Source organism: Ochlerotatus camptorhynchus, unplaced genomic scaffold, assembly GCF_037179485.1.
Source record: "Ochlerotatus camptorhynchus isolate MF236.1 unplaced genomic scaffold, CSIRO-AGI_Acam_v1.1 ptg000312l, whole genome shotgun sequence".
In the NCBI taxonomy this organism is placed as follows: Eukaryota; Metazoa; Arthropoda; class Insecta; order Diptera; family Culicidae; genus Ochlerotatus; species Ochlerotatus camptorhynchus.
In genome coordinates, this window is record NW_027040800.1 from 1498061 (window position 1) to 1524431 (window position 26371).

The following is a 26371-nucleotide window of genomic DNA, read 5'->3' on the forward strand; positions in this document are numbered from 1 at the left end:
TTTTTTTTCTTGAAATTCTCAGATGTTTTTTAAAAATTCATAGTACTTTCCTAATGTTATTAAATTTTCCTGTGGTTCACAGACCATCCTAAAGGTTGCAAAAACTTCCTCACGTTTAAAGAACTGTTTGCAGAACATCATTGAAATTCATATAATGTTGCTATAGTTCACAGAGCTCTCTTGAAGTTCGTAGAACTTACCAGGAGGGCATTGAACTCCCCTGAAGCTCACAAAATGTCCCTGAAGTTGGCAGATCTAGAGAGCGAAGCACACCTTTAAAGTTTGAAGAATTTTCCTGAAGTCTTTCCTGAAGTTCAATGAACTTCTCTGAAAGTTGTTAAATTTCTCTGCTTCTTTCGAGGAACTTATTTATAGTTTGCCAAACTTTCCTAAAATTCACTACAGTTCCCTATAGTTCGCTGATTTTCCTAGAAAGTCGCTGAACCTTCCTAATTGTTTTCTTATTCAAAATATGGGAATTGCAATGAAGCTCTAGCAATTATGTAGTAATTCAAGGTTAGGACTACCTAAACTCACTGGGCAAGAGTAACTAACCTCATGTGAGTTTCATTCCTGTATTATCGGTTAGACGATTTTCAAACCAATTCGTCATGGTTGCCAGAATTTATTTTCGATCTCGCCATTGAGTCAAACATATCTATTATTTTAAATCCAAGCAAATTATTCACCTCTCAGGATGTTTTGGTGGCAAATGCCACCTTCACCACCTGCTGAGTACGGGACACAAAACTTTCGGATACCTACAATCTCCTTTATTGAACTCCATGGAGTAAAAATCTTTCAACCATCGTCGGCTAAAGTGGCTTGATTTTTTTTACAGAGTCGCTTTTTCGAAGCACAACAAGCAAACTCTCTATTTTCTTCATGAAGTTTTTTTTTTTTAATTTTTCCAGATTTGCACGATACCTCAAATAAAAACAAAAACATTCGAAACAGGACGAAAATCAATGCCTACTATGATTACGTGGCTGCCTCAGACTGTCCTGCTCGTTCCTTTCTCTGTTACTCTTATGAGGGAAGAGAAATTAATTAAGAAGTTGTTCTAGCAACAATTATTAATTGATTTTGGTCAAAGTCGACATAATCAATACGGATCTTACTTGAGAGTCAAAGATAACTCTTTAATGCCATTTAGATTAATTCAATCATCATTTGAATCTTGTTTAACTGCATTTGTTCAATTCGTAATAGTTTTGTATCGTCAATAGTCCATATACGCCTTCATAATCGACTTTGTAAACTTCAAAACACTTTTTCTCAAAAAACCCAAGATGAAATATTTTAAAACCATCACAGATTTGATTGTTAGGATCAATACTAACATCCTGTCAAGGAAAATCTGAGGTACATGAATGTTGTAAAAAAAGTGCCTTCAGACATAGCGTGTACCGGGATGAGTTAAAGATGGATGGTAACTCCAAGGGGCTCGGCCCATGGCAAAAATACCGAAACAAAACTAGATGCCGCGCGACTGAGACCGGGACGTTGTTAACCGACTGAGTGCTCAACTAGGAATGACCTGAGATCTTTCAAAAATGAACATCAGGCTGACTGGGATGAATGGTTAAAATTTTATGCATTCAACTATAACACAACCCCACATTCAGATCATGGTGTCATGGTAATTTGGAGGTACAGTCTTTGTTGACCTATGTGTCCTCCAGTTGGTGTGTTGTAATAGTTTTTTTTTTTAATGTTTTGTATTTCAGACCTTTTCGTAACCTTTGTAGGTGGTTTGTAAATAATAATTTGCGTTAACAATAATTTTAGAATTTTCCATAGATATCATTTCAAATATGTGGTCTTCGCTATCTTTTGCTGATTCATGATTTTCAGTGATTCTTCCAATTTTGAAGAGCAAACTCTAAAGTCTGACTTCCGTTCAACATCCATTGTTGCACTAGTGCAACAGCTTTATCATTTTTCTTCAATATAAATGCCAATTCTTTTTTGTCAATCCATGATTCAAGTTTAAGTAGTTTGCTTGTTTCTGATGGATTATTTGTCATGTACTCGTGCTAATCCTTAAAATATTAATTTGTTTTAATTCATCCGAAGTTGTGACTATACGTGACAACGCATTTACTTGTCCTGGTATATATTCTACTGTAAAATCATACTCTGCCAAATCGAGACGCATCAATGTTAATTTGGAAGTTGGGTTTTTCATTCCGAACATATAGACTAGGGGTCTGTGATCTGTTCGTACTATGAACTTCCTACCAAATAAGTTCGGAGTACTTTGAGATTTGGGCGTAGATGCTTTTGTAAACAAACACGTCAATCGCCGATTTCTCGTAAATTTAAACTCAATCTCGCGAACAAACCATACCAAATGATAGATGAATCATTTATCTACCTGTTTGTGCCGTTAATTTTTTAGATTGAGCTTTAATTTGCTAGAAATAGGTGATTGTCAAAAGCAATTAAGCCCTAATCTCAAAGTTCTCCGAAAGTATGGTTTAAATTAGTTAATGGCCCAATGAATAGCCGTTAACTCCTTTGAGATAACTGATTTATTCTTTTCACGTTGTGTGAAAGTTTTACTTGCAAAAGCACTTGGTAAATTTCCATTTTACGTTTGCTGAGACAGAACTGCTCCACACCCAATGTCAGAAGCATCTGTAGTTAAAATAAATTCTTTTAGGAAATCTGGATATTGCAGTAATGTCGGTGGTAACAGAAAATTTCGTAAGTTGTCAAAAGCGCTTTGACAGTTTGAAAAGTTTGGGGCAAATTTCTTACAGTAATTAAAAAATGCAACGAAGCGTCTAACTTCGTCGGCATTTGTTGGTACTGGATAATTTAATATTGCGTTAAATTTGGAATCATCGGGCAATATACCCTTATCCGTAATTTTTGTAATTTTAATTTTTGTACATTTTGTGCGTTGAGTTTCAAATTGTAATATCTCAAACGTTCAAAAACTTGAGTCAAGTTTGAAAGATGATGATTTACTAAGCATCCAATTACCACTATATCATCAATATAGGTGAAAGCTAGTTCTGGAGTTGGACCTGCCATTGCAATGGTCATCATTCGTTGAAAACGATTTGGACTATTATTTAATTTCATGTGGCCACTCCCCGGGATCTACTGGTGTAGCCCAGGCTCACAATATGCTAGGTCTCTAAATCCGCTAGCACGGAGTCCCTAACATCATCCAGTATATCCAGCAGACTGACTTGGACGTCGATTTCAATCATACAAAACATAACCTAAATAATATCGGTGCATCAAAAAACGCATTTTCATTATCATTCAATGACATTGCAATGAAAATTAATATAACATTACATTATTCGACAAATTTCCTACATGTATCATCACTATTTTTAACTCTTTTTTCAATAATGTATCACTCAAACTCTGGAATTTAAACCGGCTGCCATAAATTTATCACCATCGACTAGTACTATTTCCCGCCACTAGTGACGCAAAAATTTCACTTGGATTCTACTATGCTCTTGGTGGTGTGTAAAAAAGGCAGTACGCAGTGAAGTGTTGCGTTTAGACATGCCTGATTGAAACGCCATTGGCTTTTCAAAGCTTTTCTTCGTTCTACGAATGAAGACAGAGAAAATGGATTTGCTAGGAGTGCTAATTTTGATTTGAGAACAATAGGGGTATTCACTATGCGCATTGTAAACATATACACTATCGTAAAAATACCAGGGTCAATTGGAGTGTAATGGAAGTTTACACATTTACAAAGGTATATACGTTTACGATGCGCTTTGTGAATACCCCTAATGAGTTTAAATATTCATACAACGCACTCTATATATAGGCTTTGTGTTGTAGCTTATGAGCTAACGCATGAGCAGATAGAACGAAAATAGGCGATTACGACCCTATGTCGTTTACAAATAGAATTAATAGAAGGGGCCCTAAATGAGATCCTTGTGGGACTCCTGGTGTGGCATGAATGGTTGTTGATTTTTTTTTTTCCTTTGAGTCTTACTATTTGGTTGGTTAGATATGATTCAAGCCATTTCATCTTTTGAAGTTTAAAAAGAAGCATGGGTATGTCAATGCGGTCAAATGCTTTGCTGAAGTCTGTGTACAAAACTTCAACATGCACAACTCCATCGTAGTAATTCTACTTTTGATGTGGGCAAACGATTTTTCATTTATAATCACCTCAAAAAGTTTCGGGATGCAAGAGATAATGGCTATACTCGCCATGAAGCCTGGCAAAACTACCAGCAGAACCAGAACGGTCGTCTGCTGTCGGCTGTACTCTGTTGGGTTCTCGGACGAGCCAACATTCATCTCATCGGCGGGCAACGGGCAACCCATCGAAGCTAGACCTGTTCCTGACAAATACCGGTAGCCTTGAACGAACTCAGCTCCGACCACGATTCTGAGATACATCCGATTGAAAACGTACCGATTTTAAATTGGCAGGGCTTTATCAGAGCGATTAGTATAGTAACGGAAATCACATGATGTTTATGTGCAAACGGATCAACCAGAAAACGAATTGATAACAAAAGTCCGATAACGAAAACCTAAAATCCACTGTTGCAAGATAAAAAAAAAAAAACACAGTCATAACGTAGCCGCGAAGTTGCGTAACTTTTGAAAAGTCTGATAGTTAAAAGATAAAATTGCTTGGAAACTGGTTCTTTGAAAAGCTTTTTTTCTTGTCCTAAAGCAGAAAACAGTTAACTAGTGCGTATAGATTAGATTAAATACTCTGTAACCAAAATTCGATTACAATTCCGAATTCAGTCATCGTCGCTGCCTTCAAGGTGCATGAGTCAGCTTTGGTGGACAAAAGAAACCGATTGAACCAGTGCCGTATTAATGGTGAGCTGAAACCAGGGCCCCCAATCATATCCTCTCAAAAGTTTTCAAGAAATTAACTGTTGGTTAGTTTTGAATCAATAAATCATACAAGTTGATATCATGAAAATAAATAAAAAACAAACTCTCACAAATACTGCTAAATTACAGAAGAACATTAGGGATGTTCACAAAGCACCATCTTTTTAAAGGTTTCTGTTGAATTATGGTTCCAACCACCTAGAATGTACTTAAATTTATCTTTTAAATGGAGCGTCCTAGGGCGGGGGCTTCTTGGGTCAAGCTGTGCATTTCATAATGTTGAGAAATGCTGCCCAAGACCAATGATTTACAAAAAGCAGGCCCACATAAAATAATATACCGCATTAAAGACATTTTCAGTCTAGCATTGCGATACTTTGGGGATGGGATAAGATGGAGCACCAGGTGGAAAGAAACCGACGGAGCATTTCGCAATAATATATTGGTAATCCGTTTCTTGCAGTTGGTGAAGATTGTGATCTTTTTTTTTTATAATTACTTTATTTGTACAGGCTCAATCGAATAAACTTTACAGAGCCGAGTTATCCTTTGCGTTATACATTATTACTGTCTTAAATTTAAAGTTAAAGGAACTGGACCGAGTACTCGCGGTTGTCTCGAGGTTAGTGGAGATTTACAATTTTTTGGATGGGAAAAGGGAAGAAGGAGGTTTGAAATGTGGTTTACGATACAACTATTTAATTAATCCTAAAGCATGAAATTATTTCTATTCATCTTGAAAACAAACATTGAAAAAAAAAACCCACACGTACAAAATACAAACTAAACACAAGGTTAATCAAACTTACAATCTAAGGTTAATATCCTTAAAGTAAACATATATGAGTTTCATAAACTCCAGATCGCGTCTAGCCAAAATGTCCCAAACTGGAACATTAGGTTGTCTACCTTCGAGCCCGAAGGGAATCATAAAAATGTGATCTGACTCCACGATACTCCGCACAAGACCAAAGGATGTGATCAGCGTCCTGGTAACCTTGTCCACATTCACAGAGATTGCTGTCTCCCAACCCCACACGGAACAAGTGAGCGTTTAGACAATAGTGATTGGACATGAGACGAGACATCACGCGTATGAAGTCTCGACTCAAGTCCAACCCTTTGAACCATGCAAACTTCGACACCTTAGGGATAATTGAATGTAGTCATCGTCCCAAGCTCCCTTCACTCCATTGATGTTGCCAGCTAACGAGCGACTGCTGACGATAAATAGAGAAAAATTCACTATAGGCGATCTGTCGATCATAAATGTCGCCTTCCATAGCGCCCACCTTCGCAAGTGAATCCGCCTTCTCATTGCCCAAAATTGAGCAATGCGAAGGGACCCACGCGAAGGTGATGATGAAAGAGCGCACGGATAAAGTACTAAGCAGTTCTAGTATTTTCAAGAGAAAATACGAGAAGTGCTTTACCGGCCTAATGGAACGGATAGCCTCGACAGAACTGAGACTATCCGTAAAAATAAAGTAGTGGTCTGGAAGAAGTGAAGCAATAGTTTCCAAAGTGTAGTGAATTGCTGCCAGTTCAGCGACATACACAGAACAAGGAGCGTCAAGTTTTCGAGAGGCGCTATGAAATTCATTAAATACACCAAAACCAGCGGACTCCTCTATTAGAGATCCATCTGTGAAAAACGTTCTTGCAGAATCAACATGGCCAAACTTTGCAGCGTATAATGACGGAGCAATCATAGGACGATGATGCTCTGGAATTCCGCGGATTTCCTGTGTCATAGATAAATCAAAATTCACTGAATTGCCGAAATCGGAGAAGATTACACGATTGGGAATATTTCTTGAAGGGCTGACATCCTGTGTTAAATATAGGTAGTATAAAGTCATAAAACATGTTTGAGGATTTAGCTCCAGAAGCTTCTCAAAATTTTCGATCACCAGTGGGTTCATTACTTCGAAACGGGTGAGGAGCCTCAGAGATAACTCTGAAAAACGGACGGATAGTGGCAACATGCCCGCCAGCACTTCGAGACTCATAGTATGAGTCGAGTGCATGCATCCTAACGCGATACGAAGACAACGATACTGGATCCGTTCCAGCTTGATGATGTGCGTTTTAGCTGCCGACTGGAAGCAAAAACTACCGTACTCTAAAACCGATAAAATCGTTGTCCGGTACAACGTCAGAAGATCTTGTGGATGGGCTCCCCACCACGTTCCGGTAATTGTTCGGAGAAAATTGATCCTTTGTTGGCATTTTCGTCTCAGATACTCAATGTGGGATCTCCAGGTGCATTTGGAATCGAACCAGACCCCGAGATATTTAAAAGACATGGAATGAGTGATCGGTTTACCCAAAAGTTGAAGCTTCGGTTGTGCTGGGCTATGCTTCCTAGAAAAAACGACCAACTCAGTTTTCTCCGTGGAGAATTCGATACCTAGCTGAATAGCCCAAGTAGACAAATTGTCCACGGTATCCTGTAAGGGTCCTTGCAGGTCAACCTCTTTTGGCCCTGTGATAGACACTACGCCGTCATCTGCAAGTTGTCTCAACGTGCAATTGTCACTAAGACAGACATCAATTTCTCTAACGTAGAAATTGTACAAAAGGGGGCTTAAACATGAGCCTTGGGGGAGACCCATGTAGCTAAATCGAAAAGCTGTAGAGTTTCCATGAGAAAAGCTCATATGTTTTTCTGACAGCAAATTGTACAAAAAATTATTCATTAATGGAGACAATCCACAAGCGTGGAGTTTCTCTGAAAGAACTTCAACGGATACTGAATCAAAAGCCCCCTTGATATCCAAGAACACAGAAGCCATTTGCTCTTTCTTAACAAAAGCCAACTGAATTTCCGAGGAAAGCAGCGCGAGACAGTCGTTCGTTCTCTTACCCCTACGGAAACCAAATTGAGTATCTGAAAGAAGGTGGTTCGTCTCAACCCATTTGTCGAGGCGAAAAAGGATCATTTTCTCCATCAATTTCCGAATACACGACAGCATCGCGATGGGCCGATACGAATTGTGATCCGACGCGGGTTTATCAGGCTTTTTAATGGCTATCACCCTCACTCGTCTCCAATCGTCGGGAACAATATTGAGCTCCAAGAACTGATTGTACAAGTTCAACATGCGCCTCTTAGCGACGTCTGGGAGGTTTTTCAGCAAGTTGAACTTGATTCTATCAGATCCCGGGGCAGAATTGCCACACGAAAGGAGAGCGAGTGAAAGTTCCACCATTGAAAAAGGCTGACTGATTTCGTCTACCGAATTCGCGTTTTCGCGAGGAATCAACTGCGACGGCACGGAATCCGGACACACTTTTCGCGCGAATTTAAGAATCCATTGATCCGAGCATTCCTCGCTTTCGTTGTTAGTAGACCGGTTACGCATTCTTCGCGCCGTACTCCAAAGCGTATTCATAGACGTTTCGCGCGACAATCCGTCTACAAACTGCCGCCAGTAACCCCGTTTTTTGGCCTTGATGAGGCTCTTGAGTTCGCGTTCAAGAGATGTGTATGCGTTGAAATGCTCGCGTGTTCCGCGTTTCCGAAAAAGTTTAAACGCATCGGACTTTTTACGGTAAACCTCCGTGCATTGTTGATCCCACCAGAGCGATGGTGTTTTCTTACGAATAGACGATCGCGGCACCGGTCGTGTTTGAGCTTGAAGTGCGCTGTCGACGATGAGATTAGAGAGGAAATTATATTCCTCCAACGGCGGAAGCTCTTCCACTGACGATGCTGTATCGTCTATCGCGGATTGGAACTTAGTCCAATCGATGTTACGGGTTAGATCATACGCGACGTTAACGGATTCTGACGAGTTGAACCCACTGGCAATCGAAATTTTGATCGGCAGATGATCACTACCGTGCGGATCCTGGATTACATGCCAAGTGCAATCCAACGATAGTGAATTGGAGCAAAAGGTGAGGTCTAATCTGCTACCATTCGAGGATGGACCAGCCAAACGTGTTACTTCTCCATTGTTAAGGATTGTCATGTTGAAGTTGTCGCAGAGATCATAAATCAAAGTAGAACGGTTATCATCGTACAGCTCCCCCCAGCCTATACCGTGGGAGTTAAAATCTCCCATGATCAACCATGGAGCGGGAAGTACCGCACATATGTCGAAAAGTTGTTTGCGATTAACAGAGACTCTAGGAGCAATATATACAGAAGCAATACAAAGGCTCTTACCTTTAATGGTAGCCTGACATGCGACAACTTCAATACCGGGGAATTCGGGAAGATTCACTCTATAGAAGGAATGGCACTTTTTGATCCCCAAAAGTACCCCTCCTCCACGTGAATCCTCACGATCCAATCGAATAATGTTAAAATCAAAAAAAGGGAGATCAATTTCTGAAGAGAGCCATGTTTCACAGAGGGCAAATGCATCGCAATTATTGTTATGGACTAAATACTTGAACGAATCTAATTTCGGAATAAGACTTCGACAATTCCACTGTAGAACAGTGATCAAATCCCCGACCTCGTTTGGAAAATTATCCATCGAAGGAGATGATAGCTGCAAGAAGGGGCCATTTTGAAGTCAATTGCTTCAAGAAGGATTTCACAGTCGGAAGCAATGTGAGGACAATGCTTTTCAGAGGATCAGAAATGTTGAGGTATTTGAGAATACCGTCCACAATGTCATCAAATGAGAACAGCCCAGATGAAGAAGGGGTTTCTGTTCTTAAAATTGGGGCATCAGGGGTTTTGGATGTCCCCGGAAGAGGTGGAAAATCCTGGGTATAATCAGTTCTGCGGAATCCAGGAGGAGTAGAAGTCTCCTTTTTTCCACCACTCCTTGATTTGGGCAAGCTGATTTGGGGTTCTTGATCTGCAACTTTCCGCGAACGTATGCGTTTTCGTTTCCGGGCAGAACCTTCCGGAAAACTGAAAGAAACTCCCTCCTCAGCCAAGTCAGAGCCAGACTCGTCATCTGACAAAAGAGCGAAGGGATTTGTTTCGTTGGTCGATGGCTTGGCTGTCTTAAGCATTTCTGCAAAAGACCGCCTGGAACGTTCCTTAAGGGAGCGTTTCATTTTGTCCCCGAGCTGTTTGTACGCCGGGCACGACGAGAGAGCATGAGGAGGAGTTCCATTGCAGTACACGCATTTTGGTGCAGTAGCTGCGCAGGCGCCATCCTCATGCTTCTCCCCGCATGTAGAGCAGCGTGCCTTGTTGCCGCAGTGGGAGGCCGTATGTCCCAACCGCTTACAATTCTGGCAGTTCATGACCCGAGGTACAAACAACCGCACAGGAAGACGAAGTTTTCCCAGCTCGATGTATTGAGGAAGGGCAGATCCAGAAAAGGTCACCCGAAACTTGTCTGTTGGGGTAAAACTCTTTTTACCCTCGCTAAGCGATACTGACTTCATTCTATGAACGGACAGTAACTTTACCGGAGGAAGCAAGGGGTTCTTGAATCGGCCAACCGCTTGCTTCTCCAGTATCTCGGGGTTCAGGCTCGCCTCAGTGACCACGCCTTCGATCTCCACATCAGAGGCTGGAATGTACACCCTATATTCCAGTGTGAAAAACTGGGAAACAGCAATTTCATTGGCCTGTTTCAGGTTAGCGACGGTCACACGAAGTTTGTTGTGCCTAACCTTCGTTATTTCGGTCACGGCAGAGAATCGCTTTGTCAGATCATCAGATATCTGAACAACATTCAAGGGTTTGTTTTTGGGCTGAAAATAGACAACCCATGGGCAAGTTGAGTCATTCGGGTAGGCCCGCAATCTGGAGCTTTTTTCAGCCTGCCCATTGACAGACTGAGACGACGAGCCAGGGATGACATCACCATTTTTCAGAGATGAATGGTCATCCATGTCGTCTTCTGACAAAACATCCATTTTGTTCAACTAGTGGGAGCGCAAAACGCTCTCCCACTGAACGCACAGACACAATACACAGAAAACACTACAAACACAGAAATACAAAATGAAAATTTAACTAATGGAGGAGGAAAAGAAACAAAAAAAAAACAAAAACTTATCTGATAATTCTATACTTCTACCACCGAGCGTTATATGTGTAGGCGTTTACACAGATGGCTGGAAGAGACGCGCTGCGTGGATGACCTTCGTTGTGGTGCACTTGATCGAGGCTCGGTACTCAGCGCATACAGGCGCACGATGATTGATGAACGATGTAGATGTAGAAACGGGTGCTCACACTCGATGATGATGATACGTAAGCGGGTATGCGTGAGCGCGTATGCGTGACCACGCAACGGTGATGCCCAAATTGGTTTGCGAATTACCAATAGCACGGATTAATCGTTCCGAAAATGACACTTTCTACAACAAAAAAAACTCACTTTTCGATCAATTTACCGGGAACTATGCCAGGAGTCACTTAGTGAGAAAAAACTGATAATTTATATCAAACGAATACCGAGAAAACTTCCAAAACAACGGAGCGCGAAACAAGTCGACCGTACTTCTTGCTAGGACGCAGTGAGATGAGCAGATTGTGATCTACATTGAACTGTTTTCTGAAGAAGAAGACGAGTTACACCAATGAATTATTTACAAATGGACTGATATCAAGTATTACCAGTTTTATCAAGGTTTTAGAGCATGTAATATGTCTAAATCATGGGCAACAAGGTTGTGATAGAACCAAAATTGCTATTGGGGAAATTGGTTTTCCGAAATGTTGAAATAATCCACCAACATATCAAGATAGATTGAAATGAGTAAAAAATAAATTGAGGGATGCTATAAACCAGACTCAGAAAATATTTACTTTGACATTCAGATTTCAAAAAAATCGGTTCATTTTGTGTAAAATAGCAAAAGGATAAAATGACGCAACCTTTTCACAATCGTAAATAATGCGTCGAAGCAAACTGTTTTTCTTTTTTAATTTTCGAAAATACATCAAAGTGAATTGTCAGTACGAAATAATGTTAGAAATTCATATCAACAACAGTTCTTTTAACAAATATGGAAGTATGAGGAGTCGTAATCAGATTTAGTTTAGTCAGTAAAAATCCGGCTTGCTTCCACTCACTTTCTATAAAAAAAAAATGGATTTCGGAATTTTGGATTCATTAGATGTTATAATGATATTTTCTACTTGTTAGATTCAAGAAGACGTTGAAATGAAAGTGTTTGACACATAAAAGCTGTTACATTAGCTTTCAGATAATCACAATCAGTGATTTTACGGTTAGCGAGCACTCACTCACTCACGAGTCGTAAAATCGCCGATTATGACACACTGAAACCTAACGATTGTATAATTCCGAAACATATTATTTTTAAAGCAAGCTAGTGGAAGCAATCCTGGTTAAAATAAACGCATATTAGAAAAAGAAATACCAACGAAAAAGCATTGTCGCTAATATAACTTTTTAATTCATGTGTGCAATAAACCAGGGCTCCCAAAGGTTTTGTTGTTGTTAATTACTTTATTATTGAGATTTTAAGCACTTGGCTAGTTTATCTCTTCGGGTCCCAAAGGTGGTTGAAAAGGCCCTGATTTTGTACAACAGCTACGACATGAAAAATAATAAATTAGGAGACGATCCAGGTGCTGAAAGTTTCCAAAGCTAAACTAAACTAACTAAAATAATTAATTATGTTGAACTTTGAAATGAGTTGCAACAATTCCAAGCTCAGCAGTGAATTATTGTGCTGCCATCCGCCCATTTTAAATATTAAACATATTTAAAACATGGCATATTCGACAGTTTTCAATATATCATAGCTCGAAAACTTCACTTCTAATCGAAATAACGTCTGATACAAAGTGAAAACCAAAAATGGAACATGTAACGAAATTATGAAAGATTTTGAACGTTAATAACTCAGCTGCCTCTGGACCAAGTTCAATCAATTTATCATCAATCGATCAGAAATATTTCTACGCATCTGTTAAAATTAAGACTTGATCATTTTACAAAATGTCAGTATTTAAAATTATACGTAAGTGTAACTGTTGCTATGATAATAAAAGTTATCACCGATTGCCTGCAAAAAGTGATCTGCCTAACACAGATTTCAAAGCTTTATTTCATCAGGTCTCACCAAACGGTGTTTATTCAAACACCGCATGGTGAGTGGTGGTGTTCTCCTGTACACAACGAAAGGCTCCCCGCAAGCAGCTAGCCACAAGACTGCCTTCAACCGCTGTCCGGATTCAGTTCCAATCACCGTGTGTGGTGGTGTGTGGTCGTCGGTATCAGCAGCAGCAGTGCTTTCGGCGAGTGGCGTTGAACATTGTTCTCCAGTACACAACGAGCTGCAGCCCACATGGGCATCCATAGAAGTAGGAAGAAGCCGAACCGCTATTGATCGGAATCAGTAGCTCTTCGTGAATCGCTGTGGGCCATCTATGCCAAGCGCGTCATACTAAAGGGTATAAACAGAGAGAACCCCGCTCAAATTCCTGTTCTTACACAAAACACAAGCTCCTGCTGCAGTAAACAAATAACATTTATTATATAAGACCACGTAGTCCTGCGTCACCATTGTGTACAACCACATAGGGCTGTCCCTTGTAGTTTTTTCTTTGATACATTTTATGAGAAGAATGAGGCAAAATACTTCATTAACATAAATTGACTTTGTTCAATACTTATTTTTTTTTTTTATAAAAAGCTGATTCAAAAAATGTTTTCTTTAGAAATGTTGAAAATTAAGCCACTTCAAAATTGACAAAAAATCGTTATTGAAGCTTATATTTATTTTAAATTTTCGTTGTATTTTAGCCCAGCAAAGTTTCTTGAACATCGGTTTCAGTGACTAAAAGACATTTCACAGTGATCCAGAGCGGAAAAATACATGGAAATTGGGTTTTGCGCAAAATGTACTAGTTTTAGCGTTTTGATGTCTTTGAAAGAGTTGTTGGTAATGAACAAGCGCATCTTTTCATTGGGTCATTAGAATGATTCAGTTTTAGGGTGACTTCAAAAATCTAACTCTTCGGGGAAATTTTTGGGAATTTTTTTCACTTTTCAAAGTTGTAGAAGATGCAAAACCAAGCAACTTTGTCGAATACGTAAATTTTTTATCTCATAATCTACGCATTCTACGAACTTAAACAACTAGAAAGTTAGGGTGATTCATGAAAAAACAGTTTTTTGACCATAACCTTTTTTGCTTTGTATTTAGAGAAAACTGTTCTTTAGAACACTTTTAGAACTTTAACAAACACACATTTTGATTACCTAAGAATGACGTGTGGACCAATGAATCAAAAGATATAGTTATTTTAAGGCAAGAAACGAGTATTTTTCCAACTAATATAACTTTAAAACGCGCAAGCCAATTTCAAATCTATTGAAAGTAATGAATAGAAGAAATTCTATACATAGGTTCTATATTTGCTGAAAAAATGGCAGAGGTATCATGTTTTCAACTCGAGATATTTGAATTAGAAAATTGTAATTTTTTAAGGAAAAAAGCCATAGAACATAAATAAAATTGGCAACAACTGGTCATGCCTCCTAAAAACTGCTAAAAGCTATTGTAAAAAAATAGTGACAACTAATCTAAGCTGCTAGCTCACAAAAAATGTTTTGAAAACTCGTTCTGAGCTGAAATTTTGGATACAAACAAATGAAAGGGAAGTAGTTGCTGTGATTGAGCAATTATTTAATGTTTAATTTAATCAAGGTTCTCAATAAAATGAACTAAAATAAAATTGAACAACAATTACAGCAATTATCCAAAGACTACCGACTTTTTTTTTGGCGTTTTTAAGTCCTTTTTCAGGATCTTGGAGGATTTAAAATACACTAAGATAACATTAAACACGCAAAATAAACCTCATACCGCCTTAAAAGCATTAAATATAACAATTATTACAATTGTGGGCCTTTGATTTCCGAGTTAGTTGAAGCACATTATTAGCAAATAACAAATGTGCAAGTACTTCCAACATGAACTTAATGAACAGTGCTTTCTGCACCGACATATGATATGTTGTTTCTATCTCAGTAGCATTCGCATCCAGCGATCATTGACGAAATTTCACCCTAGGTTCCTCGCACTTCCATTTTCGAACTCAAAACAAACGTTGCTCTTGACGTCAACTCCAAACATCATCAAACTTAAATTGTTTCAAACAATAACATAACAATCATCGATCGAGCTGCAGCCAGTGAACGATGCACCCGGTACAATAGCCTCTACCGGCAAAACATGTTTGTCTATCTCTTAACGTTATGATCAGTTTCGTGTCATCAGCAAAGTTTTTCGAAGTTTTACTGAAAATGTATGATGAAAAATCCGAAAATAGGGGCAAACTTTATTTGGTGGAAAACCTGCAACATTCTGATGATAGGAGAAGCAAGCTATATTGAAAATGTCTGGTGGAAAATGGAAAAAGGAAATCTGCACCAATCAGAAGATTGGGGAAGCAAATTTTTATTAAACATTAACGGTGGAAAAATTACACCATTCTGTGGCCGCATTGCCTATCTCGAAACGAAAAACTTTTTTATACAAGCGTTCGTACAAAATGTCTTTCGTTTCGAGATGCGCAATGTGCCGTGCCCCCTGGTCAATTAAAATGTTATGGTCTAAAACTACCTGGGGGCAAATTTGTATTGAAAATTTCTGGTGTAAGATTTGCAACAATCTGCTGCATGTAAAGGCAAACTGAATTGAAAATTCCTGAGGTAAAAATTGGACAGTTCTGGTGAATGTAGAGGCAAGCTGTTCAATAATCTGGTATTTCTGGTAAAAAAAAATACTACGTTTTGGTGAATGGACGGACAACTTAAACTTCACTTCCGATAAGAACCTCAAGGGTATTGAATTCTGAGGGCTGTTCCAAAAGAAAAGATTACTAGGGATGATTCCATGATTATTCTGCGAATAATTTCTAGTGAATCCTGCAGATAGTTCCAAGATAATTCCGAAAAGAATACAAAGAAAATTAAATTTTGAGTGAAATCCAAAGGAATTTTGAGAAAAGTTTTAAGGGAATTCCAACGATAATTTTAAGCTCATTTTGGAAAAAAATTTCTGGAGAAGACAGAGGAAATTCTTCTGAAACTTTAGGGAAATTTCAGTTCCAAGGTGTTCTGAGAAAAAAAAAAGTTCTAAAGTATTCCGAGAAGAACCTCAAGGATATTGAATTCTGAGGGTAGCTCCAAAGGATTTCTGGGGAGTATTCCAAGAAAATTTTGATAATTAATTTCTAGTGCATCCTGCTGATAGTCCCAAGATAAGTTCGAAAAGAATACCGAGACAATAAAATTTTGAATGAAATTCCAAAGGGATTTTAAGCAAAATTTCAAGCGAATTCCGATGATAATTTCAAGCTCATCCCGGGAAAAATTTCTGAAACTCTAAAGGAATTTCAGTTCCAAGGTGTTCTGAGAAAAAAAAAACACGAAGAATTCTAAGTATAATTCCAGTGGACTTCTGAAATGAATTTCAAAAGAGCTCTTAGGAGAGTTCCGAGAAAATTTCCGAGAAGAACCTCAAGGATATTGAATTCTGAGGACAGTTCCAAAGGATTTGTGGGGAGCATTCCGAGAAAATTTTGCGAATAATTTCTTGTGAATCCTGCTTATATTTCCAAGATAATTCCGAAAAGAATACCGAGAAAATTAAATTTTGAATGAAATTCCAAAGAAAAAATTATAGAAAGTACCGATAATTTCCAGCTCATTCCGGGATTTTGTTTGGGGAGGAATTTCTTCTGAAACTTTAAGGGAATTTCAGTTCCAAGGTGTTCTGAGTAAAAGTCAAGAAGAGTTTTAAAAATAATTCCAGAGGACTTCTGAAAAGAATTTCAATACAGCTCATAGAGTTCGAAAAATTTCGAAAAGACCCTCAAGCAAGGTTGCAAGTACTCATTTCAGCTAAAATAATGTTTTTCGGAATTATAAAACCAAAAGATGGTATGATGACATGTTTTACTTGTAACTTACAAGAAGAGGTTACACAGTATGCGTTTGAAACATAAAACCTGTAAATTTTGCTTTCTATGAGTCACAATCAGCGATTTGCTGATCGCTGAGTGAGTGAGTGAGTGAGTGAGTGAGTGAGTGAGTGAGTGAGTGAGTGAGTGAGTGAGTGAGTGAGTGTGTGAAAAAACGCTGATTGTGACTCTAATGAAGTGAAATAAACAGGTTTAAAATATCAAACACATTCTTTGCAACCTCTTCTTGTCGCTTACCTATTCAAAATATCGCAACCTTGCCCTCAAGGAATTCTGAGGATGGACTGTTTTGCAACTGTATAAAATTTTACACAGCTTTTGGATTCCCTAATTGAAGAGTGGGTATTAGTTTGCCTTGGTCTATTGTTGTCTTACTAAGAATTCGTCCAAAAATCTTCTCTGAAAATTTCAAGTCATTTGTTACCGTGGGTAAAAAGTTACAGCTGTTTATGTGCGTTGCAATAAATTCGGCATTGTTCTTTATATCATCTTTAAAACATGTTCAAGGTTCGGCAACATTTTCTGTCACCCCGACTGGCGGTACTTTGGGACAGGGTTGACATGCTCAATCCTTCGCACAAGTCGTAATTCCGTTAACAATCCTGTACTCGCTTGTCAAAATAGTTTTTTTTTGCGCTTTTGTTCCAATCGTTACATATTTTTTAAACCCTTCTAATGATCCTTTTTTTAGCATTTAGGTCAAAATTTGAAAAAAAGATCATGACTTCAATTTTTGCTGAAATTGACGAAGTTCTATGTAGAGGGAGGAGGGGCATAGTGAACAGGTGGGGCAAGTTATATTAGTTTGAAAAATACTCGTTTCTTACCTTAAAATGACTATATCTTTTGATTCATTGGTCCACACGTCATACTTAGGTAATCAAAATGTGTGTTTGTTAAAGTTCTAAAAGTGTTCTCATGAACAGTTTTCTCTAAATACAAAGCAAAAACCCGAATATATCCACCTATGGTGTGATCAGACCCTTCTTACTTATTCAAGTTTATTTATTTTATTGTCATTATCAGTGACCAAGCCCCCCACCCCCGTGTCATCCAGTGACGCTACGCCACTGCCTGGGGGTACCCGGAATATATCCGGGTGTAGTCTATTTGGTGAGGCTACCAATCACCTTATCATCGTATTTTAATGTGATTTAATGGGTTTTAATTCAATTCATATTCAAGCAACTTCCCCGGGGTACCCGGAACATGTCCAAGTGTGTCCAATGTGGTGTGGAACACTTAACACGACTTGCATTGATCTTATTTTTGAATTCTGTAGTAATTTGACGTGTCGCATGATGGTTTTGATACGTTTTCCGTTAAATCCAGCGTGAAGGCCCATATTCACCGGATCTTATTCCGGCCATATCTCCGGAACCGGTTCACGTATTCCAAAACCGTTCAATAGCGTTCAATGGGACCCTAAGACCTATCATTTGGCGCCGAGGCTAAACAGGCTGACGAAATACACGGAGAGTGAGCACGGATTGTCGGAGAGGCAGTTTGGATTCCGGAAAGGGAGATCGACGGTGGATGCAATTCGGACAGTGGTTGAGAGAGCTGAAAATGCGTCCAAACAGAAGCGGAGAGGAGATCGATATTGCGCCGTGATAACGATCGACGTCAAGAATGCGTTCAACAGCGCCAGCTGGGAGGCCATCACCGAAGCACTGCATAGAATGAGGGTCCCTGACTACCTGTGCAGGATCCTGAGGAGTTATTTCCAGAACCGGGTTCTGGTCTACGAGACAGACATGGGACAGAGATCGATTAGGATCACAGCGGGAGTTCCACAAGGCTCCATCCTTGGTCCAACGCTCTGGAACGGGATGTACAACGGCGTGCTAACGCTGAAACTGCCCAAAGGAGTTGAGATCGTTGAATATGCCTGTGAGAAGGCTTCGAAGGCCATCAACGCGATAGCTAGAATCATGCCGAACAACGCTGGTCCCAGCAGTAGCAAGAGGCGTCTTCTGGCCAGCGTGTCATCATCGATACTGAGATATGGAGGTCCAGCCTGGGTTCCAGCGCTGGAAACGAAGCAGAACCAAAGGAAACTGAGCAGTACGTTCCGGCTCATGGCCATGCGAGTCGTGAGTGCGTACAGAACCATCTCGTCGGAAGCAGTATGCGTTATCGCCGGTATGATCCCTATCGGCATCACCCTGGCGGAGGACAGCGAGTGCTACAGGCAGAGAGAAGCCGGAAGAGTACGGAAAGTTGTGAGAGTGGAGTCATTGGTTAAGTGGCAACAGGAGTGGAACACGACGGAGAACGGTAGATGGACACATAGACTAATACCGATTCTTTCGACCTGGGTGAACAGAAAACACGGAGAAGTCAATTTCCACCTAACGCAGTTCCTGTCTGGCCACGGCTGCTTCAGGAAATACCTGCATCGGTTCGGACACGCAGCGTCACCCCTCTGTCCGGAGTGTGGCATCGTCGATGAAACGCCGGAGCATGTGGTCTTTGACTGTCCAAGGTTCGAGGCAGTGCGAACGGAGATGCCCGTCCTTAACGTGGAGAATGTCGTTGATGAAATGTGTCGAGAGGAGGACTCTTGGAATGCCGTCAGCAGGGCAGTCACACAGATTATGTCAGAGCTGCAGCGTAAATGGAGAGAAGAGCAGCGATCTAGCAACGCCAGCTAGCGCTGAGAGTACGACAAGTGCATGAGCACAGCCACCCCCCGAAGTAGTCGCTTCACAGTGGTCCCGGGGGGATCCAGGCAGAGGAGAGAGTAAGGAATGGGTTTTAGTGGAGCTGCACTAGGCAACTAGTGGATACCACACCGTGCCACCTTCACTACAGGCCAGGCTTCTTGAAGCTTTCCTAAACCTTACTATAAAAAAAAAAAATAAATAAAAAAAAAAAAAAAAAAAAAAAAAACACACACACGCACACACACACACACACACACACACACACACACACACGCACGCACACACACACACACACACACACACACACACACACACACACACACACACACACACACACACACACACACACACACACACACACACACACACACACACACACACACACACACACACACAGACACAGACATGTTTCGATCTCGTCGAGCTGAGTCGAATGGTATATGACACTCGGCCCTCCGGGTCTCGAATCGATAGTCGGTTTTTCAAGTGATATCTATACCCTTCTTTGTAAGAAGGGTAAAAAGCCCAAGTAACCATAAGCATTAAGCTTTAACTCTATATTTGCACTAATTCGGCATTTATATCGTCATGAAGCCTATAATCGGCATTGTTAAAGCATGTATGCTGCATATCAGCATTCATAATGCATGCATGCCACATATCAGCATTGTTAATGCATAGAAGCATCAATAAAAACTAGCATTACTGGAAGATTGATATGCTTATATAGTGCTGCGACATAATGCTCACAAGGATTTGTGTTTGTAGGCTTTAAAACCTGATTATGTGCTAATAAAGAGCTACTATGTTAAGACTAAGTAAAATGGCTGACAACAATAAATTTAAATAATCAATTGAACTTTTTTAACTAATTGTAACATGAAAGTTTCCGATGAATGGAAAACAATACGCTAAAAAGTGGAAATTTTAGACGAAAAGTACACGTGTATCAGAATATAAATCCTTCTGATACCACTAATACTGCAGAAACTGATCAAGCGACTGGGTTAGAGTTGGGGTCTGAATCAACATTTTCTGTTCTTGCATTTCCCGATCCTCCAGATGAGGAGTCTGGTGGAAGCAGTTCTCAGCCTGCCCCCCCAGGATGATTCCTTGGAAAATTATAGTCCTGATGAAGTTTCCGACGAAGAGTTGAACCTGTGTTCAGACACATCATACCTAGAAACTACGCATCAAGAGGATTCAGATGAAAACAACTGCCAAGTGGAAAATTTAGCTTCATTCTTGAGGAACTGCCCAACAAACAATTTTAGCTGCAGCTTAGCTTATACAGGCAAAAAATAGCTGCATAAGGCAAATTTTGGCTGTATAAGCTAATCTGCAGCTAAAATTGTTTGTTGGGTGGAGTATGCAGTATAATATATCACAGCAAGCTTTGAAACCACTTTTGTACAAAATGAATAATTATGATCGAACGCTTCCGGAATGCCCAAGACGACTTTTTCGCACTTCTAGGATAAATCCAACAATTATTGATATTGAAGGAGGACAATATTGGCATCAGGGCTTAGGTAGTTTTCATGGAGTGTACCCCATTAGGCATAAATACGTTAGGCATACGGACGTTAGGCATAGTGGACGTTAGGCATAAAGTCATTAGGCATAATGGACGTTAGGCATAATATACGTTCGGCATAATGGACGCTAGGCATAAAATACCTTGCTGCTGTGCAACTCTAGAAACCTGCTTAACCTGTAAACCTGTAAACAATGCTTAAATTAGGCTTAGCGTTGAATAAAAAATGATACAAGTTAAACAAACATAGTTTATTTAATAAGCACAGTTTGGAATCCATTATTTATCATATCATAAGTGACGTATCTACATATTTACTTAGATCCATGATTAGTAGCGATAGTGGTTAAGTAATCTTACAATGAAAACTCAGCTTAGTTTTGAACTATATCTTGAAATCAATCGCATCTAGAAATAAAAAAATCACACGTTTGTTGTAATATATTCTTACACACATATTGCAAAAGTCAAAGAAGAAAAGGGTTTCCTCAAAGAACAGCTCATGAAATAAAGAATGGTGAATTCTGTGATTTTTCATTCAATAACAAAAAAACATACCTGCTGCTTCCAGGATTTCCTGCCATACTTTTCGATACAACGATTCGGATTTTGTTGTCATCAGAATGAAAACGGGCGGAACCGTCTGCTGATGTGAGGGAGCAATACTTCCATGAACAGTGACGAGTTGCCGAAACAAACACGGAACGGTGGCAAACGTTCCATCTGTAACCCAATACTTTGCCTGTCCAAGACGTCGTTCATGAGTTTCAAAAATTAAGGCTCTTTCATTATTGTCACCGAAGTCAGCAATCAATAGACGGTCTCCATTATCATCCTTCTGGAATTCATCCGGTAGATTATGCCTAACGTCCATTATGCCTATCGTACATTATGCCTAACGTCCGTATGCCTAACGACCGTATGCCTAACGTCGTGCACCCGTTTTCATGTACAGAGTTTCGTAAAATGTATCGTGTCACTTTATTATTTTTGTAGAAAATTGTCTCCGTATGTGCTTCCCGGAATTAACAGAGCCGTTGTTGGTGGAAATCAACATCAACATTGATGGATTACCATTGTTTAAGAACGGTACCAACCAGGTTTGGCCCATATTATTCAGCATACACGGATTCTTTTCTTTAAAACCAATGATAATTGGCATTTTTTACGGAAAAAGTAAGCCAAAAAAAAGTTGAGGAATTCTTAGCTCCGTTTGTGCATGAGCTTAAACCTTTACTGACATATGGTATTAACGTAAATGAAGTTGAATTAATAGTTAAACTGCGGGCTATAATATGTGATTCTCCTGCTAGAGCATTCGTTAAAGGTAACATTACAAAAAAAATCTTGAATGTATTTATAGCTTATTTTATCTATATAGGTGTTGTAAATTTCAATTCACTGCATGGCTGCATGAAATGTTGTACTATTGGACAGCATTCAACTCGTTTACGAACCAATATTTTTCCACAAACATTTGCCGCCAAAAGGACCGATGCTGTATTCCGGAGTGGGTTATGATAAACACTACCAAATTTACAAACTTCGTGAAAATGGAAAATTGAAGAGAACACCAGTTGTTTCACCACTACTTCAACTACCAATCGACATAGTTGAAGATGTGATAGTGGCTGATTCATTACACCTCCTACATCTAGGAATAATGAAGAGATTGATTCTGGCATACAAAGACGGCCATAATGGAAGCGGTAAAAGTAGGTGGCCAAATATTTAGTGCCGTAGAGTCAATATGTAATATTCTAAAAGCAATCAAACTGCCTAGAGAAATTCATCGAAAAGTGCGTGGCGTAGATTGTATATGCCATTGGAAAGCATCTGAGTGTGCTTCTTTTTTGCACTACATTGGTATTGTTGTACTAAAACATTTCATCAATGACGAAAATTTTCAAAATTTTACAAATTTGTTTTGTGCTGTCACTATTTGTTCAAGTAGTTACTACACACAATTTTTACTTGTTGCTCAAAAATTGTTTGAAGAATTCATTTCGAACTATTACGCTTTCTTTAACTCCATTACGAGCAACGTACATAATCTTGTTCACGTAGTTGAAGAAGTGGCACGATTTGGTCCACTACCTACTATTTCGTCATATCCATTTGAAAATCATCTATTTCAAATCAAGAAACTTAATAACATCAGGCAAACTCCCGTTACATCAAATTATTAATCGTGTAACTGAAAGGTATACTTTCAAACCAGTTACCAGTAAGAGCACTGATATTATTCCTTTGCTGAAATACTCAATCAAATCTGACCAGTCTAAATATTCTTGCATAAGTCTATCAAACGAATTTGCATTAACCAAAAACTGCTCTGATAGATGGTTTCTTACAAGGGAAAGGCGGATTGTTGCTATGGAATACGCGGATACGAATGGCGTGTACGGGTCAGAGATAGTTGCATTCACTAATCTTTTCGAATATCCACTAATTTCTGCTTGTATTAATGTGTTCAAATCAGGAAATGATTACAAGTTCCATAACATCAAACAATATAAATTAGATCAAATATTGTGTAAGTTGGTAGCGATAGTTGTGTATGAGGAGACAGCATTTATACCTTTGTTACATACATTGCCATCAAACGAGGAATTGTAGAATGAAGTTAAGCATATATCATAGTCAAACAATTTTATTATAATCAAACAATATTAATATCAAAAGCAAACATAGTTGAGCATTTAAATGCCTCCAAGCATTCAGTAAGAGAGATAAAACATGAGAAAAATATACTCAAAAATCACTCCAAAAGATATTCTTCGACAATAGGGTTAACTACCCCATTTCCGGCCTATTAAGCACAACCTGCACTTAGTCTTTCTTAATCTAGCGCAGTTTAGCACCAAACGGAATGTTATTATTACTGATGGCTTTCAAATTTATTTACCTTTCCGTACGTACCGTAAGATTCGATAAAGAGAAACCAATCGTTGAGATATTTTCAAAAGTCTAACACTGCTTCTTGACGCCAAACTCGGCCTACGGATTCTAAACTCAGCCTAACACATTGAAACGCCATTCAAAGGCCAATGAATTCACTTCGGCCTATCGGATGAAGATAAAACATGATTCGGTCGGAGCGCTTCTTTTGTTTTTGGGAATAATGGGTGCAAACCTTCATACCACGCGTTCTCATCGACTTCGTTCGGTAGCTTATTAACTAAAGTATCGTACCAAACGCATAATTGGCTTGTTAACTCTGAAATCATGGATTTATTTGAAGTTTTCTGCTCGATAGGTCCAAAATGGGCGATTAGGCCGAAGTAGTTCTCTACCCTAAATAATAGGTTTATTGTCAGAAATGTCTATTTCATCCAGTCCATCATACTCCACCAATGGCTCTTCCTCTTCATCGTGCTTCTCCTGTTCGTTATCCAGAGCAAAGCCACTGGAGCTCTTGTTCCCTTGATTTCCTCGAATCGTTGCTTGGCATTCCTTAAGAAATGATGAAGAAACTTCTGACACTCAACAAGTGACTACGATGGATCCGAAAACATTACCACTTTATGGAACAAAGCAATAACTCCATCAAATTTATGGAAAGCAATCTTCGAGACAATAACTTCATCACAGCTTTTATTCCTGGTCGTTCCGGTCCAGGAGCAGCTCAGCATAAATTCTCGATGAAAGAAATAATCGACAATCTGTAGACACACTGTTCCACCTTCTCCAACGTACCGATCCTTACCATGCATGGAGCCACAATATCGGATGATACCCACAACAAATTGTTCATTGCTGGATTTCGTCTCGAAAGACTCCAACTCATCGAGGTTCCTAACTGGCTTCAACGGAGCACTCATTGCTCCGATACATTCGACTTCGATTTGCTGTGGCCTATGCGTAGCAAGGGTGTCGAGTTTAATGTTGACTTGAGGGGCGAAGACATCAAGTTTCGCATTTATTTGCAAGAGCAGCGCAACGGTTCTGTTTCCAGCGAGCTTGGACTCTTCAACTTTCCTGGTATTTTCATCCACTTTCTTATGCAGCGACAGCACTAGCTGCCGTATGTCCGGTTCTTGTGTAAACGGGTCATCGACAGAAATCCGAGATTCCAACGGTGGTGTCCGTCTGGACCCAGAGGATTGATTATCATGCATCATTGAATTTCAAAGCGGGGAACTATTGCGTCCTGCATCGATTCGGGTTTCCCTTTCGGGTTCAGATTCGTCGTCGTGTGAGTCCAAGGCCTCTTCTACTTCGACGTTTTCAATCGGAACAGGAGTATGTTTGGATCTGCTTAAAAAGATTAGCTACAGTCGTTACTTTTCTCACCTTTTTCTTACTTTCATATTCTTCTGTATCTGAATTTAGTTCCATTGCTTTCTGTTCACGGAACGCCTAAAATTAAAAGATACAAATTGTTACAATTTACCACTATAGGAGTGAGTTTTTTCCTTACTTCAGAATAGCTTTGAAACTTATTCCGCTTAATCTTGCAGCAAAAAGCACGCAGCAGTTTTGTGTCCGGTTTGACTTTGGGATCCTTCTTCGCTTGTTCAAGTAGTCTGTAGCCTGATACACCTTTTGGCCAATAGCACAAATCGTTGCCAGCCAGGTTAATACCTGGATTATTTGGATCATCCGATCCGAAACACTTCCATCCGTTCTTCAGGACCCAACGCGAAGACAACACACACAAAAACACGTCATTATTTTCGGACGTCTGAACAATGGTATAATTATTATTCTCCGGCATTATTCCTGAAAAAATCAACAGATTTTTATAAAACATGTTGTAAAAACCGATTAAAAACAACTCACCAATGAATATTCGAATAGACGATCACGGAGCATCAACAAATTAAAAACAGTATAATTGAAAATTGCGTGCATGCAGCTTGCTACTTTTGTTCGCTTTTGTTTTGCTTAAGCAAAAACGTCAAATGCGTACCAGTGCAATGTCTAACAATAAAGGCCTGGGAAAGTAAATGTATTTGTGACGACATCGTTATAGCTGCACTGAAAAGCAAAGAGAATTTTGTTCTCTATTCCTGACCTATGCCACATAGCATTAATTGAAAGCGGGCATCTAAAATATTGTTCAAATACTTCTATTTTTCTCCTGCTTATCTGTATCATTCGTGGTCGAGACAGTAAAGGCACGTGAAATTATGAGCAATATTGCAATATAAATGCATTATCTCATTCTATCATCTCATTCTAACAAATGTTTCGCTCAAGTATAATAAACCAGATGATGATATAAAACAGCGACAAAACAGATAAGATAGATACATGAATAATTATTTCTACAGATTTTTTTAAGGCGCTGCAATAAATGAAAAAATAAATATATGGTTAACAAATCCGAGGGGGCCGACACATCTAAATCTCAATTTTAGATGCTCAAAAAATCTCACACTAGCGAATCAATCTTCGAAAAATCTTCTT

General features: G+C 39.3%; 2 pseudogenes; one reads left to right on the plus strand and one right to left on the minus strand.

Moving 5' to 3' along the window:
* Window positions 1-12904: 12904 nt before the first annotated feature.
* On the plus strand, window positions 12905-22768 carry LOC135707453 (uncharacterized; annotated as a pseudogene).
* Window positions 22769-24282: 1514 nt separating this feature from the next.
* Window positions 24283-25077, minus strand: LOC135707454 (uncharacterized; annotated as a pseudogene).
* Window positions 25078-26371: the final 1294 nt, after the last annotated feature.